Raw genomic sequence first — 20,952 nt, forward strand, 5'->3', positions numbered from 1 at the left:
TGGCCAAACTTTGTTCAGTAAAGAGTCTGTTACTATCATTCATCATGAGTTGGCGTGGTCCTCACCATATTAAGTTTATATGTTTCTATCGCTTTGACCGTCAAATTCACGAAACCTTCATCATTCGTAACGACAGTCCGACCTAGACCTTAGTTTTGTCCTTCATATTCTAAACCCCGAAGTACTCGTGCGAAGAGTACTTTACCCTCCGAAGCCTTACCGCTGTATGTTCAGCAGACCTTTCCGAAATACCACTCGTTCAACAGACCAAGTTCAAGCACAGAGGCTAAGGCCGAATACAGCCCACCTATCACTATTCAGTGTATACGCAAGGGTGGTATATGATTATGATTACGAATATTTGGTATATGTGCTTCCGCCCTATCTCCTGTTCCTTTTTTGGTTGTGGACCTGGGGCAGAGTCGCACATCCGACCGTCTAACTAATCTTAATTATATATGACTTGTATACATGAGGTAATGATAGATGGACCAAGTATTAATCCTATCATGCATAGTAGGGAAAAGTTGCCAAGTCTAGGAGTGGGTATTCTGCCAATCAGAGGAGCACAATCCCAGTAGTTCTGCTAAGAAAACTAATTTCGGGACGAAATTCCTTCTAACGGGGGGATGATGTGACAACTCGAAAATCTTTGCCTTGGAAGTTCAGCCATTCAATCCAACTGAGTGTGAGACTCATTTCTGCTATCTTTTAGCCTTGTTTAGAGTCTGTTTAAGGGTTCAAAGCTCAGTACATTCAAGCATTGAGTATAGGATTGAGTTGCATAAGTTCTTAGCCTTGAAATCAAGCCATACACTCCATGTGAGGGAGTGTACGGCCGTACACATAAGTGTACGGCCGTACACACATGTGTGTGCGGCCGTACACCCATGTTGGCCGTACACCCCCTCCATAAGGTTGATATCCTTCCATTTCCAATCCATTTCCTCAGTTTCCAAGTCAAGAACATCGATTTCTCTCTCAACTATCATCAAGCCTTTCACCCGATCTTCAAGAATGTAAGCCTTCTTTCGTTTTGATTTCTTGTTATTCTTCTTATCCATGTAATCACCCTTTGATTCATCCATGAAAACAACTCTTAATGATAGATCTTCAAATCTCACCAAGAACACCAAGAACACACACTTGTTCTTGGTGATTGTGAACCTTCTTGAGCCTCCGAATCGTAAGTACTCCTTCCCTATGCTTAGTACTTGTTAGGAACACTTGATTAACACCCTAAAAATGACCAAAACTCAAGATCATAAGGAGCGTACGGCCGTACACTCATGTGTGGCCATACACCCCTCAAAACACCCCGAAATGGCCTTCAAAGTGCAAACCTAGCTTCAACACTTGATAAGCAATTGTCCCACAAGCTTCCCTATCATTAGAAGACACTTTTGTGCACTTATTACCATGAGTTTACGGCCGTACACTCCATGGCCGTACACCCATGGCCGCACACTCCAATTAGTGGCCGTACACTCCCCTTAGATAAATCACATGTGATTCTAACACTTGGTCCAAGTGTATCCTAATCCCTAAAGGTGTTTCCTAGCATGTGGTTGCTTCTAAAGACTATAATCATGCCAATATATGCCTTTATATGTCATTTAGGACTCGTTTGTGTCTCAGGACTTCATTCGTGGAACTTCTCATCCTTACGCGCATATTCGTTTGAATCACCCACATAAGGTGAGTTCATACCCTATAATCAATCTTTTAAACTATTTTAAATGCTTTTAAGGGGGGGGGGGGAGGGGGAATACAAGTTGAACACAATGATAATTTTTTAAATGTTTGTTATAAACATCTTTCAAAAGATTACTTATGTCTTTTATAAGTGATCAAAACATTTCAAAAACTCTTTTTAAGTTATGTTACTTTATAGTTTACAAAACTTTGTTTTTAAAGTACAAATCATAACTTAATAGATAAATTAGTCTTTTCAATAACAGTTCAGGTAAACATACTAGTAAACTATAATAGGTATAGTTTAGGGGTTCAGTTTATACTAGATGCTAGAACATACAATAAAGAGAAACAGGGAGGTAGATACAATACACAATAACATAGAGAACATACTATAAAGAGAAATAGGGAGGAGGATACAATACATCAGAGAGACACACTATACAGTATAACAGAAAGAACATACTAAGACACTATAATAGAAAGAACATACTAAGATACTATAACAGAAAGAACATACTAAATGCTTTTGCAGAAGAACAATACAGGATCTAATTATACCAATAATCATTAACTCATTGTTCTAAACAAAAGGTGATAGTACATTGGGTATACATGATCATATAACTTTAATGTGAATTTACATGGCCTAGCAATTTGTTTGCGGAAGTTGCGTTTGGTCCCCAGAATCTCTTACAGGGAGAGCATATAGTATGGTTACTATCCATCACATAATGACCTAAATAAAACATACATGTTTTAACGTAATCAGTACGTCAGGATGTCAATTCAAAAGACAACCGTGTACTTACATTTTCCCATCACTTTCATTTTGTGACAGTTCCACTTGAAAGTTAATGCAAACTATTTTCGAGTTAAGACAGTTATAAACTAGGGAAAACTTACATCATTTCAAACTACAAACATAACAGTGGGGTCTTGTACATTCAGTAGAAAGGGGCCTATAATGCTAACTTTATGATTCCTCAGTTTTTACATCAGGAATATATATTAATCGGATCCGACAGGTAGTAGGATGGGTGTTTTCCGCTTCATTTCATCTTTCTTGTTTGGTTGTGGGCTTAGAGCAGATTCACCCAGCCTACTGTCTATTCGATCTTAGCTATATATATGTTTCGTATACACTAAGTAATCATAAGGGGTACCAGGTATGGGTCAGGTCATAGGACACTAATTCAATGCACCGTTTTCTAGTACAACACATACTTTTCAAATAGAACATTTGGTATTCAAAACTAGAAACTTAACCAGTAAAGGGTTTAATCCGCTTTATTGAACCAGTATAAAATTAAAGGACCTTGGGTGGTTAATTCTATAATACCTTAGTTTATACACCAGGGTTATATATAATTAATACCCGATAGGTAGTTGGATGTGTGCTTTCCGCCTCATTTACTGTTCCTTTTTTGGTTGTGGGCTTAGGGCAGATTCACACAATTAACTATCTGTTCGATATTAGATTATATATAGCTAGTATAAACTAAGTGATTATAGAAGGAACCACTGTGGTTACCATTTTTATTAAAAGGAATAAGGGTTTTCTTAAAGAATCTTTTCATCAAATATAGAGGAACTATTACAGTTAACTCCGTGAGTACCAAGTGAATATGCCAGGGTTATATAGAACGATGATCTAACAAACAATGGGATGTGTGCTTTCCGCCTCATTTCCTGTTCCTTGTTTGGTTGTGGGCTTAGGCTAGATACACACAACCGATTGTTTGTTTACTCTGGGTTTTATATAACTTGTATCCATTTAGTACTCATAGAAAGGATTGTAGAGTCATTTTTACTTATCTTTCATCAAAGCAGGAAATATAGGATTTTCTGGAGGAACAGGCAAACTTTTCTAAACAGAACTTACAACTTACTACAACTTTCTTACAACTTACTTACATCGCTAAAATCTTATGAACTCACCAGCTTAAATGTTGATCTACTCTTTCAAAATAACTTGTATTCTCAGGAGACCAGTAGACAGGTACGCGCACTGGGATTCAGAAGATGGAGTAGTATAGCTTCATGTCTTATTTTGTTATTTGCTTTGTAGTCTATGTTATGTGAACACATACTTTGTAAACACTTTCTTTCTAATGAAATAGTTGTTTATTACTTTGATTACTATGATGCATGTCTTGTGATACTAAACATGAGTCCTCCACCCCCGAACATTTCCGTCGTTCCGGTTTTGGGGTGTGACAAGAACAGATCAAAGCGATCATCGAGTTGAAATCTCCATCTTCAACAAAAGACATCCAATGGCTAACCAGAAGGGTAGCGACACTCAACAGGTTCATTTCAAGATCCTCAGAAAGACGTAAGCCCTTCTACAACATCTTGAAGAAAAACAAAAGGTTCAAATGGGCTAAAGATCACAAAAAATCCTTTCACGAACTCAAAAAATACTTGAGTTCCGCGCCATTACTGGAAAAGCCCATAGTCGGAGAACCACTTCTCCTCTACCTCTCAGTATCCTCAAACGCAGTAAGTGCTGTCTTGGCCAAGGATATTAACGGGGACCAACATCCTATCTACTATGTAAGTAAAAGTCTCATGGATCCTGAAACCATGTACTCTCACCTCGAGAAATTAATTCTCGCCTTAGTAACTGCTTCTCCTAAATTGAGACATTATTTCGAAACACATACTATACATGTAAAAACTAATTATCCTATTAAGAATGTCATGAGAAAAACATAAATGTCGGGAAGAATGGAAAAATGGTCGGTGAATTTAAGCACGTTCGACATCAGATATGAACCAAGATCCGCCATAAAGTCACAAGCATTAGCAGAATTTGTGGCTGACTTTAGTGATGATCTAGGAAACAAAGTACACATGGAGGCCAAGCAACTCCTAGAAAATGAACACTTGGGAAAATGGACGTTGTTTACAGACGGAGCTTCAAATAAAAAAGAAACAGGGCTAGGGATCATACTAAAGTTGCCATAGAGGGACATCCTACCCTAGGTAGTTAGTTGTGAATTCAAAACTACCAATAACGAAACAGAATACGAAGCACTCATCATGGGACTACAATTGGCTAAGGATCTTCAAATCAGGGATCTCCATGTATTTGTTGATTCTTTATTACTAACTAATCACTTCAATGGATCTTATGCAGTGAAAGGTGAAAGATTAGCACTATATCTGGAGATCCTCAAAAAATTAGCTTATGATTTCGAAAACTTTAGCCTAACCCAAGTTCCCGGAGAAGAAAACACAGAAGCAGTCACATTAGCCAACTTAGGATCCTCCCTTAGGATCCCACCAGAAATGAAGATCCCAATAACCCACATAGTAACCCCAGCCATAGAAACCCTCTCCGACAAATCAAAAGTGTTTTGGCCAAAAGTTACACAATTACTAATCAACCAAATTGAATGAGAGGCTGTGATGTTCGGATTGTGTAATAAAAAGTGGTAAAAGAAAGTGACACATTGGTTTACAAGGAAAGCCCTTGACCCTTCTTAGGATCTCCGGCATAAAACCTTAGGAGGTGATAATGATCACCTGCCTTGATAATTTTATTGATATAAAATGAAGGTTACAGTGAGTTTTTAGTAAGAATAAGTAGAAAAATTCGTAGAGAAAGCTTATGCTAAAGAACAGGGTGTTTTGTGCAGATTACAAGTGTTAATTTATAGTCTAATCTAGCCAACAAGATGTCCGATATTTTTGGGATCCTCTGCGACCAGCTTCATGAACGTTATTTGACCAAGTATTCTGAGTCTTTAACATACTTGAGATGATTCTTCGTTGAGAATTGGTCTTCCCTTGACTACTTCTTCACACATGTTAGTTATGGACAAAATATGACCGTTATAAATATCAATAAAAATAATAATGGTAATTAGTCGGGATCCTGATGTAGCTGAGGATCCTGGATATTTGAGGATCCTGAATTTCATAAGGAACGTGGCCCTAACAATTGCCCCAAAGTTATTCCTGAAAATATCGGGGTTAGTTTTGTAAATATTAAAGGAATAACTTAAAGTAAATAGGTAAAAGGAGAGAGAATAGTAATTTTCAGTTTTAACCCATAACTACTAGGTGATTTAACTTCCAACGGATAGTTTACTAGCCGTTAGCAGTCAAATCATATTCACTGGCCCAATAAAAATATGAGTAATCAGTTTCATATTCTCCAATCCGTTCTTCTTTTCTTTTCTTGCGCCATCTTGTGATTTAGAAGGTAATTTTTCTTCCAGGCTTTTAATCTCTCTACCATGGGTCAAAAAATAGTTGTCTCTCGTAAGTGCATCTTGGCCCTTCCCGACGATGATTTTATCGACCAGGGGATCCTCTCTTATGACGATACCTACTCTTTTGGCGATGAAGACATCGAGTCTCAAAAACTCAATGGGGCTTTTCCTCCTAATGCTGTTTTCAGGCCCTTCGATCCTCTCATTCACCTCAATTTTGTCTCTCCCACTTGGGTGTGCTTTTCTGAGTATCCTTTCTCCTTAGGCTTGGGATATCCTTTCCACAGGATCGTATCCGAATTTTTTAGGGCGACTGGGATTTCAGATATCCAGGCCATGCCATTTGTGTGGAGGATCCATTATCGGGTCGACCAGATAAATCAATCAAAAGGTCTTGACATAGGCCTTTCTGAGTTGGCATGTATATACGATCTCACAACCATTGGGTATTCTCATTTCCTTCTTAAGGTCAAAAGCCTCATATCTTCTCTAATCTTGAAAACCAAGGATAATGATGGAGCTTGGAAAGGGAGATACCTCTTTGTGAGGCGTGAGTCTGTTCCCAATGGGGATCTCTTGCACACAGATTGGGTTAAGAAGGGTAGGATTTCAATGCTTTACCTTGTGATCCTGGGATCCTATTCTTATTTTGTTTGTTCCTTTGCAGTATTCAAGTTCAAGGAACTTATTCCTACTGCTGAGGATTCAGAAGAGAAGATTGAGAAGTTCTTGTCCATATCTAAAGTCGAGAGATCCTTCCGATTCAATCAAGTCGTCCCACAGGAAAGCTCCTCTGCTACTGACCTCATGTCGACGGGTAAGGATCCTTAGTTTTTTCCTATTTGTAATGAGGATCTTTAATAATCTTTTGTTGTATACAGGATCCAATGTCACTCGTTCCAGTTGTTGCTTCACTCTTGCTGATCTTGACACGGCTATGTCAGAAGGTCAGCTGGTAGTGAAGAAGGAGAAGAGCTCGTCCTTTCTTCCTCCTAAAAGGTCTACCGTGGATTTGACAGTGAAAACTTTGGGATCCCGGAAGAGGAAAACTGCTCAATCCACAGTTTATCTTTCGAGAGCCTTGGGGCTGAGGAGGCGCTCTAGAAGTTGGTCTCTTTCTCTTAGACTGTAAGTGTTGACTTCATTTTCGTTCCATTTTTCATTTTGTTTTTTACTGGCCATATTTTCATCACAGGTCTCTGATCATGTTTCCATTGATCTAAGGATCCGGGCGGAGAGGGCTGAACAAGCCCTTCAGGGACAGGAGAAGATGTGGAAGACGACCAACCAGGATCTTCTGAGGAGGGTGGAGCTGCTTTTTAGGGAAAAGGCTAAGAGAGAGGAGGAGCTCGTACGCGAGATGGAGGAGGTGATCTCTGACACAAAGGTCAGTGATGCAGTGGCCGTTTGGCAGGCCAAGATCCGTCTGGCTGAGGATCTTAAAAATGCAGGATCTTGGGATATGGTTGGTTGGCGCGAGGCATTAGCCAAATTAACTGGCAAGCCTGCTACCGCTAGTCAGGATCTTGTACTGCGGCTGGTCGGGGGGAAGAGAAAAAGGCTGATGATGCCATGATAAGGTCTAGGCCTTTTAGGTGATTAGGGTAGCATAGTCTTTTGACTCATGACTCTTATAAGGCTGTAGGCCTTTTTGTTTTTGAATATAATGGTTGGTTTTGGTTTCGTCTTTCTCCGTTTCCTGCATAATACAATACTAAGGTCTTCGCATGGTTAAGAACCTGAAAAAGTGAATGATTCTTAAAACAAAATGAATTGGTAATGATTAGTTAAGAAATAACAATAACCGACTTTATTAAGCGATCCAAAAGTTTCTTGCAACTCATAAGAGTTTTCTAATACGCTTTTAAAACTTCTGTGAAGATATGATAATAGTGAATCACTCCGAAGTGAAAAAAATTATATGTCAGCGATTGGTTTAGGATCCTAGAAAGTGTAGGATCTTAAATTTTAAAACTTCAAAGTAAAGGAAAGATGGAACCTGATTGTCTTCGAGTTTCTCTTTAAGCTTCATGAGTATTTGAATTTTTAAATATACTAAGGATAAATTCCAATTTATGAGAGAACTCTTGTTCAATGTTGGGAATGAGGTCCCTTACCAACGAAGGTCGATGTGGATCCTTAAGGGCAAGGATCCTTACCGTCAGAGATCCTACAATATAAAGATCTTGGATCTTGTAAGGCAAATTTCTCCTTTGGATAACCTGTTTAGATTATAGGATTAAACAAAATAGATAACATGTTAATGTTATATTCTGGGGAGGATTACCACTTGAGATATAATTCATTGGATAGGTAACATGAAAATGTTACAATTTGACCGTGTTCTCTCTGGAACATTCCCAATGTGTGACAACATGAAGATGTTATAGACCTTATATATTTTCTAGTGCAAAATCCCAATCTTTGATAACATGAAACTGTTATAAGCCTTAAGTCGTTACTGGGGTAAAATCCCGATAACATGAAAATGTTATAAACCTATAGCAATCACTGGGGTAGGATCCCGCTTTCAGGATAACATGAAAATGTTACAAACCTTAAGGATCTCAACTTGTGTTCAAAGATAAGAGGGATGCCAAGCCACTGAATCATGAAATGATCCCCATACCCGTATACCACAGTTAGATATCATGCGTCCAATTGAGGTGTATAAACCTTAGTTCGTGTGAAAGAGGTAATTAGCTCTTTAAATCTTAGAGGGTATTAACTACCCTTAGGCATGGGAGAGATTATCAGTCCCTAGCTTGTGTACATGATAGTTTAGGGATTATATTGTTAAATATAATCGATTTTACAAGTATTGGGATCTTTATGTGTCAAGATCCTTGTGCTTCAGGGTGTTCAAACTTGAGGATCCAGAAGTTCCTGGGTCTTCGATTGTGAGGATCCCGATGTTTCAGGATCTTTACTCTTGAGGGTCCTTAACTGTATGTTGTTCTGCATAGCAAACATAGCTAAGTGTGGGCATTAGCCTAGCTAACGCCCCTCCGATGCTTAAATTAATAATTTATTCGAGGAGAGAATCAATAATAGTAAAAATTTTAAGGTAAAGAACATGTGTACCTTGGTTTTGTTGTGGATCATTCGATCCTACTTACATGTAGTATGCTTTGAGGTGTATGGCACTCCAGGAACTTGGTAGAACGTCTCCTTTGAGTGTTGCTAGCCAGTATGCTCCTCTTCCTACTTCAGCATCTACAAGGTATGGTCCTTCCCATTTAGGAGCCAATTTTCCTGCACTAGGATCCCTGATGTTTTGGAATGTTTTCCTTAATACCTAGTCTCCTATTTGAAAACTTATGACCCTTATATTTTTATTGTAAGCCTTGGTGATTCTTTGCTAATGAGCAGCAATGCATATTTTGGCAAGATACCTAAGCTCGTCAATATTGTCAAGATCCTGTGCTAGGGTCCTGTCATTATTCTCTTGGTCTTGTAGCAAGTATCTGTGGCAACTTTGGAAGTGGTTCTATCTACCTATAAAACGAATGGAAGTTCTTCTGCCCATCTTCCCTTCTTTTTGTCCAGGCTTTTCTTCAAATTGTTAAATATGATTTTGTTGCTGGACTCCGCTTGACCATTAGCTTGGGATGAACAGGAGTGGACATTATCATTCTGATCCCCCAGCTTGTGCAAAAGTCTCTTGTTCTTTTGCTAATAAATTGGGATCCATTGTCACATATGATTTCATCTGGGATCCTGAACCTGGTCAAGATATTACGTTTAATAAATGATACTACCTCTTCTTACCTGGACGACAACTTCATCTTCGATCCATTTGGAGAAGTAATCAGTCATCACCAACATGAAGACTTTTCCTCCTGGGGCTACTAGCAATTTTCCTACAATATGCATCCCCCATTTCATAAATGGCCATTGAGATATAATTAGATGTAGAGGTTCTGCCGGTTGATGTAGGATGTTGTTGTGTCTTTGGAAAGCATCACACTTTTGAGCATGTAGAAAGGAGTCTTTCTTCATGGTTGGCCAGTAGTATCATGTTCTTAGTATTTTGGAGCATAAGGATCTGCCCCCAGTGTGATTGCCACAATCTCCTTCGTGTATATCCTTTAAGACTTCTGCAGCTTCAGGATCTTCCAAGCATCTTAGGTATAGTCCTGCCATGAATTTTTTGTAAAATTTACCTTGGATTAACACGAATCTCTAGACTCTCGTCCTGAATGCTCTTTCACATTTTTCTCCTGTCGGGATTGTGCTATTTTGGAGACACTCCATAATGGGTTGGGTCCATGATCGTGGATTTCTTCGAGGATCCTGTTCATCGGGATCCCTTTGAGGAAGGATCCTACGGTCAGGATCTTCGATAGCTGTTATGCTTGTCGGACGCTTAGGATCTTCTGATTTGTCGAAAAGGGTTTCTAAGGCTGGGGTTATTATATGAATTATAGGAATCTTCGTCTCTGGTGGGATCCTAAGGGAGGATCCTAAATTGGCTAACGCATTCGGTTTTGTGTTTTCCTCTCTAGGAACTTAGGTTAGGCTAAAGTTTTTCAATTCATTAGCTAATTTTTTGAGGATCTCTAGGTATAATGCTAGTTTTTCACCTTTCACTGCATAAGATCCATTGTAGTGATTGGTTAGTAATAAAGAATCAACAAATACCTGAAGATCCTTGATTTGAAGGTCCTTAGCTAACTGTAGTCCCATGATGAGTGCTTTATATTCTCCTTCGTTGTTGGTAGTGTTGAATTCACAACTAACTGCCTGGGGTATGATGTCCCCCTGTGGCGACTTTAGTATGATCCATAGGCTTGTTCCTTTCTGATTTGAAGCTCCACGTGTGAACAACGCCCATCTTCCCAGGTGTTCATCTTTTGGTAGTCGTTTGGCTTCCATGTCTACTTCGTTTTGTAGATCATCACAAAAGTCAGACACAAAGTCTGCTAATGCTTGTGATTTTATGGCAGATCTTGGTTCGTATCTGATGTCAAATGTGCTTAACTTCACCAACCATTTTGCCATCCTTCTTGACATTTTTGGTTTTCTCATGACATTCTTGATAGGATAGTTAGTTTTTACATGTATATTTTTTGTTTCGAAGTAGTGTCTTAATTTGGTAAAAGCAATTACTATGGCAAGAATTAATTTTTCGAGGTGAGAGTACCTGATTTCAGGATCCATGAGACTTTTACTTACATAGTAGATAGGACGTTGCTCCCCATTAAGATCATTGACCAAAATGACACTTACCGCATTTGAGGATACCAAGATGTAGAGAATAAGTGGTTCTCCATCTATAGGTTTCACTAGTAGTGGTGCAGAGCTTAGATATTTTTTGAGTTCCTGGAAGGCTTTCTCGTGTTCCTCATTCCAATCAAATTTCTTGCTCTTTTTCAAGATATCGTAAAAGGGCTTGCACCTTTCTGAGGATCTTGAAATGAACCTGTTGAGTACTGCTACTCTTCCCGTTAGCCTTTGGATGTCCTTTGTTAAAGATGGGCATCTTAGTTCCATGATTGCTTTTAATTGTTTCGGTTTTGCTTCTATCCCTCTTTTGGTTACCATGTATACAAGGAACTTGCCTGACTTCATTCAAAAGTGACATTTGAGTAGGTTCGGCTTTATATTGTACTCGTCTAGGATGTCAAACGCTTCCTTGAGGTCTCTACGGTGATCTTCGGCTTTCATCGACTTCACTACCATGTCATCAATATAAACTTCCATGGTGTCCCCCAGTTTTTCTTTGAACATCCGACTCACCAATCTTTGATATGTCACACCTGCATTTTTAAGACCAAAAGGCATTGCGGTGTAACAATATATACTTGTTGGTGTTATGAATGCAGTATCTTCTTGGTCTGACGGTTCCATTTGGATTTGTTGGAATCCTGCTGAAGCATCCATGAAGGCCAGGAGTTCATGGCCAGTCGTCGCATATCATAGAGTCAATATGTGGTAGAGGGAAAGGATCCTTAGGACGAGCCTTGTTGAGATCCGTGTAATCTAAACACACTCTCCATTTTTTGTTTTTCTTTTGTACGACAACCACGTTAGCTAGCCATCTCGGGAACTTTACTTCCTTGATCATCCTTGTTTTGAGGAGCTTCTCTACTTCCTCTTAGATGATTTGATTCCGTTCGGGTGCAAACTTCCTTCTCTTTTGGTGTATTGGTCTGAAAGAAGGATCAATATTATGTTTATGAGTAATAATACTCTTGTCTATACCTGTCACATCTTCGTGTTTCCATGCGAATGTCTTACTTCTGGTTCTTAAGAAATTCAGTAGATCATGCTCGATCTGCTCAGGCATTAAGGATCCTATGAGGACTTTGGCTTCAGGATCCTCGATGCCTATTGGCACTTCCTTTATGTCTTGTTCCTTTGTCGCTAGAACATGTCATGCCCCTCCCTTAATTTATATGCTTGTTGAGGTTTGGTTGTAGATTTCATAGAGGTTTTGTAGCATTCTTTCGATTCTTGTTGATCTCCCATGATCTTTACTGTCCCCCACAGAGTGGGCATCTTCATACACTGATGGTTTGTTGATGGAACTGCTTTCATCTCGTGGATCCATGGTCTACCTAGTATCACATTATAAGAAGACAAGGTGTCAGTAACACAAAAAATTTGTATGGAGTTTACCCCTTCTATGTATATTGGTAGCTTTATTTCTCCACCTGTGTGTTTTGTTTCTCCACTAAATCCTTTGAGGACTGAGGATCTTCTGACTATCTCTGATTTTGGGATGTTCATTCTTTTCAACGCGTCTAGGAGTATGATATTCACCGAGGATCCTCCTTCAACGAGGATCCTTCCGACAAAATGGTTGGCCATGTACAGTGTTATAACGAGTCTGTCATGGTGAGGATCCTGAATTCCTTCCCTGTCGGTCTCATCAAATGTGATTTCTTTTTCACTGTTAACCATGGTATTCTTTCTTGGCCTATCCTCCTTTTCTATTTTGGAGACCTTGGCGTGTCTTTTAGCCTGAGAATAAGAGGTACTACAGATGTTAGATCCGCCTGAGATAACGTTAATTATCTTAGCGTCAGAGGGTGGAGATCTTGGTTTCTCCGAGATCCTGTGATCATCCTGGTTGTTCTCTTTGAATTTTTCTCTTTTTCTCCCGAGGATCTCTTTAAGGTGTCCTTTGCTAAAGAGGTATCAGATTTCTTTTTGTAGGGCTATGCAGTCCTTCGTTATGTGGCCAAAATCTTCATGGTAAGCACACCATTTGGACTTGTCTTTCCATGCGGTGGATTTTCCGTCTCTCTTTGGCCATCTTGTTTTATCTCCAAGATCCTGCATAACACGAATTACACCTGAAACATCCATAGAAAAACAATAGTCAGTGATTTTATGAAGCTCTTCTTTTTCTCCTGTATCTTCAAGGGTATTAACCCTATGATGATCCGATTTTGAATAGGGCATCGATTTGTAGGATCTTTGAGTTGAGGATTCGGTCTTCCTGTTGGGGTTCTAATATTGATCTGAAGGTTTGATTTTCTTCTGGATCTCTCTATCCTCTTTGAGCCTTATGAATCTCAACACCCGGCACCTGAATTCATCAAGTCTTTTTACATGGGGTCATCACAAGGTCTTCATAGAAGGGTGAATCCTTTCTTAATCCCATTTTAAAGGCTTCCACAGCGGTGGCCATGTCGATGTTGGGGATGCTCAGAGCTTCTTTGCCAAATCTGTTAACAAAGTCCCTAAGTTTTTCCTTAGGATCCTAAACCACTCGGTAGAGATCACTAGTGATCTTCTCGAAGGTTCTGCTACAAGAAACCAGGTTATTAAAGATAATGATTAAGTTTGCAAATGAAGTAATAGAATATGGGGGAACGTAAGCAGTCATTTGAGTGCTAATCTCGTAAGGGTCGAACCAAAGCCTTTGCATAGGGAAGCTTCCTTCAAGTGCCCTGGAATGGGAATGATCTCCATCCTTTCCCTGTATTGGGCTATATGCTCTTCAGGATCTGTAGTTCCATTGTATAGCTTCACGCTGGGAGTTTGGAAGCGCTTAGGAACTTCGGTATCGGCTATCGTAGGAGAAAATCTCGAGATCCTGTGGCTTGTAGGAGATGCTTCTGGTATTAGTTGGACCACTCCGAGTACACTAGCGATCATTTGTCTTAATTGTTGAAGTTCCCTGGCAATGTTTGGGTTTATTCCTACATCAACGTTAGTATAGTTAGTATTAATAGTATTGTTGTTTAAGAAGTTACTAGAATCAAGTTTTCTAGGAGTGCTGAAAGGCTCATTGAGATCATTGATCATGGATGCTCGGCTGTCCATAGTTGCTCCCAGGGTGACACCACAGTGGTAGTAATTTTGTCCTTCTGGCGATTTTCTGAGGATCTTGCATTATTGAAGTCCAAGATCCTCGGTTGCACAACTGTGGGCTTAGTTTCCTGGGATTTCTAAAATTCCGTCATCATCCTCTCCACTTCTTTGAGAAGTGCTCTATTCTCCTCCTGTTGTTGGGTCACCTGTTGCATCATTTTCCTCATCATAGCGAAAAGTTCTACAGTAGTGACTGAGGCAGTTGGATCCTCAAGCCCTGAGGATCCCAAACTTCCTGGATTAGTGATTTAGGGGGTGTTTTTCTTGGAAGTGTCAGGCGTTTTCCTCTGAGTGGGGGGTCCACTCGGAGGAGGTGGTTGGTTTTTGGTTGGAATGGAAGGAGAAGGGGACGAAGAGAGGATCAGTTGTGTAGACATGATTTTGTCGAGGATTTTGAACACCACGGCCCCATAGTGGGTGCCAAATTGTTTCGGCCAAAAATTACACAAGTACTAATCAACCAAATTGAATGAGAGGTTGTGATGTTCAGATTGTGTAATAACAAGTGGTAAAAGAAAGTGACACAATGGTTTACAAGGAAAGCCCTTGATCCTTGTTAGGATCTCCGACATAAAACCTTGGGAGGTCATAATGATCACCGGCCTTGATATTTTTATTGATATAAAATGAAGGTTACAGTGAGTTTTTAGTAAGAATAAGTACAAAATTTTGTAGAGTAAGCTTAGGCTAAAGAATAGTGTGTTCTGTGCATATTACAAGTGTTAATTTATAGTCTAATCTAGCCAACAAGATGTCCGATATTTCTAGGATCCTCTGCGACCAGCTTCATGAACGTTATTTGACCAAGTATTCCGAGTCTTTAGCATAGTTGAGATGATTCTTCGTTGAGAACTGGTCTTCCGTTCACTAGTTCTTCACACGTGTTAGTTATGGACAAAATATGACTGTTATAAATATCAATAAAAATAATAACGATAATTAGTTGGGATCCTGATGTAGCTGAGGATCCTGGATATTTGAGGATCCTGAATGTCATAAGGATATTGGCCCTAATAAGAACATCCTAAACAACCAACAAGCATAAAATCTGTTGAAGATCCTGACACTCGGATCCCTCTTCAAAGGGATCCCGACAAACAGGATCCTCAAAGAAATAGTGATCATGGACCCAACGCATTATGGAATATCTCCAGAATGGCACAATCCCAAAAAAAGAAAAAAGCAAAAGAGCATTTAGAAGAAGATTCTCAAGATTCATGATAATCCAAGGTAAACTCTATAAGAAATATATGGCAGGTCCATACCTTAGATGCTAGGAAGATCCTGAAGTTGCAGAAGTCTTGAAGGACATACATGAAAGAGACTGTGGCAATCACACCGGGGGCAGATCCTTATGTTCCAAAATACTAAGAACAGGGTACTACTGGCCAACGATGAAGAAAGATTCCTTCCTACATGCTCAAAAGTGTGATGCTTGCCAAATACATAGCAAAATCCTACATCAAGCGGCAGAACCTCTACATACTATTATCTCCCCATCGCCATTCATGAAATGGGGAATGGATATAGTGGGAAAATTACCGGTAGCCCCAGGAGGAAAAGTCTTCATCATGGTTGTGACAACCGTCAAAATTCGAGTCAGTTCTAGATTTGAATAAACTTAGTTTCACATATAGGCACGACACATAATAGACTTAGTAACTAGAAGCTAAGTTATAACCTACTAGAAATTTGGAAACAAGTAGGATCGAATGATAGTGTACTTAGATTTCACATTGATATGTGAATTCTACTACTACTTAACTGTAGTGACTATCCATATTTGGGTCACTCTTTGACTCGAACACCATTTCATGAATCATATACACACATCATGCACTTGACCTAGTAGTAGAAATTAGGTCAAAGTCTCATAGAAACTTAAGTCAAAGTTGAAGACTATGACTAGTATACTTGATTCCTCAATTTTGCTTGAATCTCGGAATCACTACATAGAATGCCAATAAACCGATAAAAATAAATTACAAACATTATTTATAACTATAAAAGAGTTATAATACCATAAGATAATTTAAAGTCTCAAATATTCTATTTATTTTGATATCCAAAGATTTACAAAATCTCAAGACCCTAAAAGCCATAAAAACTCATATTTATAAACTTTAACCTTAAAAATTCTATAAAAATAATTATGAAACTTATAATATGATCTTATAATAATTAAAATTATGAAAATGCATTTAAGGAAAATAAAATTTAAGTCATTAACAATTGCCCTAAATTTATAAGTCAAAAATCAAGGTTTCATGAGCAAAAACTTGGTTAGGGTGTATATTTTATAAAAAAGTTTGATATTTTTATAAAAGAATTGAATTTTTTTATAAAATTAAAAGAGAGGGAGGGCATTTTACACTCAAAACTGTCCACCCTCTTCCCAAGATGCTTCCCCTCTTCCCAAAACACATAATCACTCCTCTCTCACACTCCATCTCCTTCACTTCTCTCTCTCTCTACACTCTCTCTCACACTCTACCATTTACCACACTCAAACTCTCTCTTTCCCTCTCTAAAACCACAAAATTCTCCAGCCAAGAACATCTCTTAACCTTCAAATCTTCATCTTCTAGGGTTGTTCTTCATGGTAATCACGAAAATCCTTCAATCTCCTTCACTTTTCTTTCTAGTTTTAAAGGTTTTTCTTCCATTTCCTTGTTCTTCTACACCATTCTCTTAGAAAATTTGTGTGAATGTTCATTCACTTCAGTTTTGATGATGATGGTGGTAGATTTTCACCAAAAACATCTTGCATGTTACAAAATGGTGAAGATCCATGACCTAAACCTAAGTCAAAACCATGGAAATGCACTTTTCTACACGTTTTGGTGGAAAATCACCACATGCATCCAAAGTTTTCTTTCAAACACGAATTTTAAACATTTCAAACTCATGAATGAACTTCAAACAAACATGCATGTGATGATCTTCAATCTTAGAAGCTAGATCATCAAAGTATGTTGTTAAAAGCTTTCAAATATGTTCATGAAGGATTTATTTCCAAATAAATATGAAAAACTCCTTTTCTGACCAAATCCGAGTTTTCCCAGATTCCCATCAACAAGATAAGATGATCTGTAAATTTCCAGAGAATAATTCATTTTTCTCGAATTACTAAAATTAATGCAATAAAATAGAGCAATAAATCATATAAAATACTTTCTGAGGTCTATAAATCCTAGTTAAATTCGTGGATGACCCCTATTCTAAATAATGATCCCTCGTTAAGTTTCATCGATTTTTCTTACTGTTTAATATGGTTTTGAATTTTCTTTTTGTTTGGCTCCAATAAATCATAAAAGCACTTTACAAACTCTTAAAATGATATATAATAATTTTCGCAGTTGCTACCAGAGGTATATGACGCAGAAAAATATTTTCAGAATTTTTCACAATGCATTCCTATTTTTCCCCGATTTTTGTATTTATAATGGTCTAAAAATAGAAAAAATAGTTCTGCTCATCCACAATTCATGAAAATTTACCAGAACACCGTGTAGTACATTAGGAGGCTACATAAAAATTTTGATGATTTTTCTCTTCTGTATACTATTTTTGTCCTATTTTCTAAGATTAAATACACTTAAATACACAAAATCGGATTTCAGTATATAAAAACCACATTTGGTATTCTTCCCAAATTATTTACTCTGTAAATGAAGTGTACAAAATTTTTGGTAATTTAATTTAACTGTTTAATAATTATTATTCAATTAATGATAAAAATAGCAACACTAATTGAAAAATATCTTTTATATTTTTCACAGCTTCTATATATGTAATAACAGTGTTACAAAAATTTTGGACAATTTTGGAAACTGTTTTCTATTTATCTCCATTTTTATTAGAATAAATGCACAAAAATCATAAAATTGGGTTAAACAGTTTATAAATCCATTTTTATATTTTTCCCAGCTTAAGTATGTGTAATGGCAGTAATATAAAAAGTTTAGGGAATTTTCTTAACTTATTGATATTTTTCATGAATTTTTATCTATTTAGAGAATTAAATATAAGAAAAATGGTTATACATATCTATAATCCATGAAAATTTATCTGAAAGTCTTTTAATGTAGTTAGAACCAAAATATGAAGTTTGGTAATTTTTGTTAAGTGTTTAGTATTTTTCATGATTTTATGGTTATTCAAGAAACTAAAATCGTGAAAAATAGTTAGACAAATCAAAAATTCAAGAAAATTTATCTTTAGGTCTTTGACTTCAATTAAAACTGAAATGCAAAGTTTGGGAAATTTTAGAACTAAATTGATTTAGTTTTTGAATATTAAATCATTGGAACGCCTCTTAAAATGTTAAATATTAGCATTTCAATAATGTGAATTTTCCAATTAAATTGTTATATAACAATTGATTCATTGAAATTTAATTTTCACAGAAAAATGTTTGTAACTTATCAATATTAAATTTTGACACAATATTGGCATAATTCTATTGTAGTAGCAAGTATACTAGTGTTAGCTTTCTATTAGAGACTCATTAGTGTGTAACATCGTGTAGGAATCGATAGTGGTACGAGTGGAGCGTAGATCAAGGCATCATTTGCATCATCTCAATACATAGTGAGTATTCACGACTCCCCTTATTTTCAGTTTTTATGTTTTGGGGTGGAAAAGCATGTCCAAAAACCATTTATTATTCGTTGTATTTTATTTGACTTGTATAAACTTGGTTGCTATATTTTGCATATTGTGAGTATTCACGACTCCCCTTATTTTTCAGTTTTTATGTTTTGGGGTGGAAAAGCATGTCCAAAAACCATTTATTATTCGTTGTATTTTATTTGACTCGTATAAACTTGGTTGCTATATTTTGCATATTGTGAGTATTCACGCACTCCCCTATTTTCAGTTTTTATGTTTTGGGGTGGAAAAGCATGTCCCGAAAAACTATTATTTGAATGTTGTATTTAAATTGATTTGTATCAAACATGATTGCTATTTTATTGCTATATCTCTCTATGTATGTCTATGCAACACGGAACATGAGAACTTATCGTATTAAGGCCCTTCCCTTATCTCTAACCATTAACTCTTTGAGCCAATGGTCATTATGGATAGCGCTATTAGGAATTGACAACTCCTCACTCGCCCTATTCCTGGAGTGCGTGATACCATATTAATCTATGAAACGATAAGCATAGATCTTGATAGGGCTTCAGTCATAGGTTTGGTTGAGAACTCATTGTTTGCTCATACACATACAAACTCGTTACTAATTATAGCAATAAACTTGTTTATTAATTATAGCAATGAACTTTGTTTCTCATTACAACAACGAACTTTTATTACTGAAAACTTATATGCATGTTTTAGCAATGAAATTGTTTGCTCCTTGTAGCAACAAAATTGATTGCTCATTTTAGAAATGAAACTTGTTTATTCGTTTGAGTAACGAACTTTATCTTCCATGAGAATATGAATGTTGCATCTTATTCGGGCAACATACTTTATCTCTCATGATGACAAAGAACTTTTTTTTTACAAACTTATTTACTCCTTTTAACAATATACTTTTATTATTAGAAACTTTTATGAAAACTTTGATTTCGATTCATGAAACCAATATTATTTTTAAACTTGTGAGTACTCACCAACTATTTTTATAGTTGACGCTCGTTTTACATGCCTTTTCAGGAATCATCGAGTAAGTGGCACTTAGGGACACATCATTGTTAGGAGCATTCGCATGTGTTGTATTTCAATTTACATTGTTATTTCTTTTAAAATTTGTTCAAACCCATTGTAAATTTGTAAAGATTTTTAATACTATGGTTGGTGTTGTCTTCTAACTTTTGCTATGAAACCCTTTATACTGCCATGCCTCGTGTTTCCGCTTTAGCGGGGTGTGACAGGAAATGGTATCAGAGCCGAAGGTTATAGAGAATACCGGTTTTCCTTTGGAGAACCACAACTATAGCCAAAAATTTTCAAAATGTTTTTAAAATACCGAACATACTACTAGTATAACTAATTCGAGTACGCATTATTGGACTTTAACTAAGTATAGCCTGGCCAACTATGCTTAATTAAGGAAAATTAATGCGAGGCTGGAAACGGTTATAGTAGAATTATGTTCAAAACAATTTTCAACTTAAACTATTGAAAAACAAATTTTTTCGGTGTGCGTACGGGCATTGCATATTATAGGCATTCATCTAGATACACTTAGAAACTAAGTGCACTTTTATAACTATGCCTTTATTTAGAAATAATCTTATCCCTTATCAAGTGATAGGTTAACAACTTAGGTTGTATCACTAGCCACTCTAGGAGCAATGCACTTAGTACTGATAATGGGTATTCCTCGGTAGCTATTGACTTTAGATGTAAGGTTAGTAGCTAGATATATACTAGTAATAATCTTAAGTCGAAACCTATACCAATTATTCCTCAATACCTCTTCATCGTCTTCGTACTAGAGTTACAACTAGGAAAGCGTTCCGATACTGACACGGATGAAAATTGGAGCATCGCGTAAGGAGGTAGATGAGTCGTTTCTAAGTAATCACTTGGATACCATTGGTGGGCATTCCGGATTCGACTCACAAGGAGACACAAAGGTTTAACCTATTGCTACTAATACGTGAGACCTTATTACTACCCTACGATTTAGCTTTAGGTTGTTTCCACCTTCAGGTTAAAACTTAACATACGATATCCCTTTGACCTC

The sequence above is a fragment of the Lactuca virosa genome, chromosome 5 (genome assembly GCF_052849685.1).
Source record: "Lactuca virosa cultivar CGN04683 chromosome 5, Lactuca_virosa_CGN04683_v6, whole genome shotgun sequence".
Classification (NCBI taxonomy): Eukaryota; Viridiplantae; Streptophyta; class Magnoliopsida; order Asterales; family Asteraceae; genus Lactuca; species Lactuca virosa.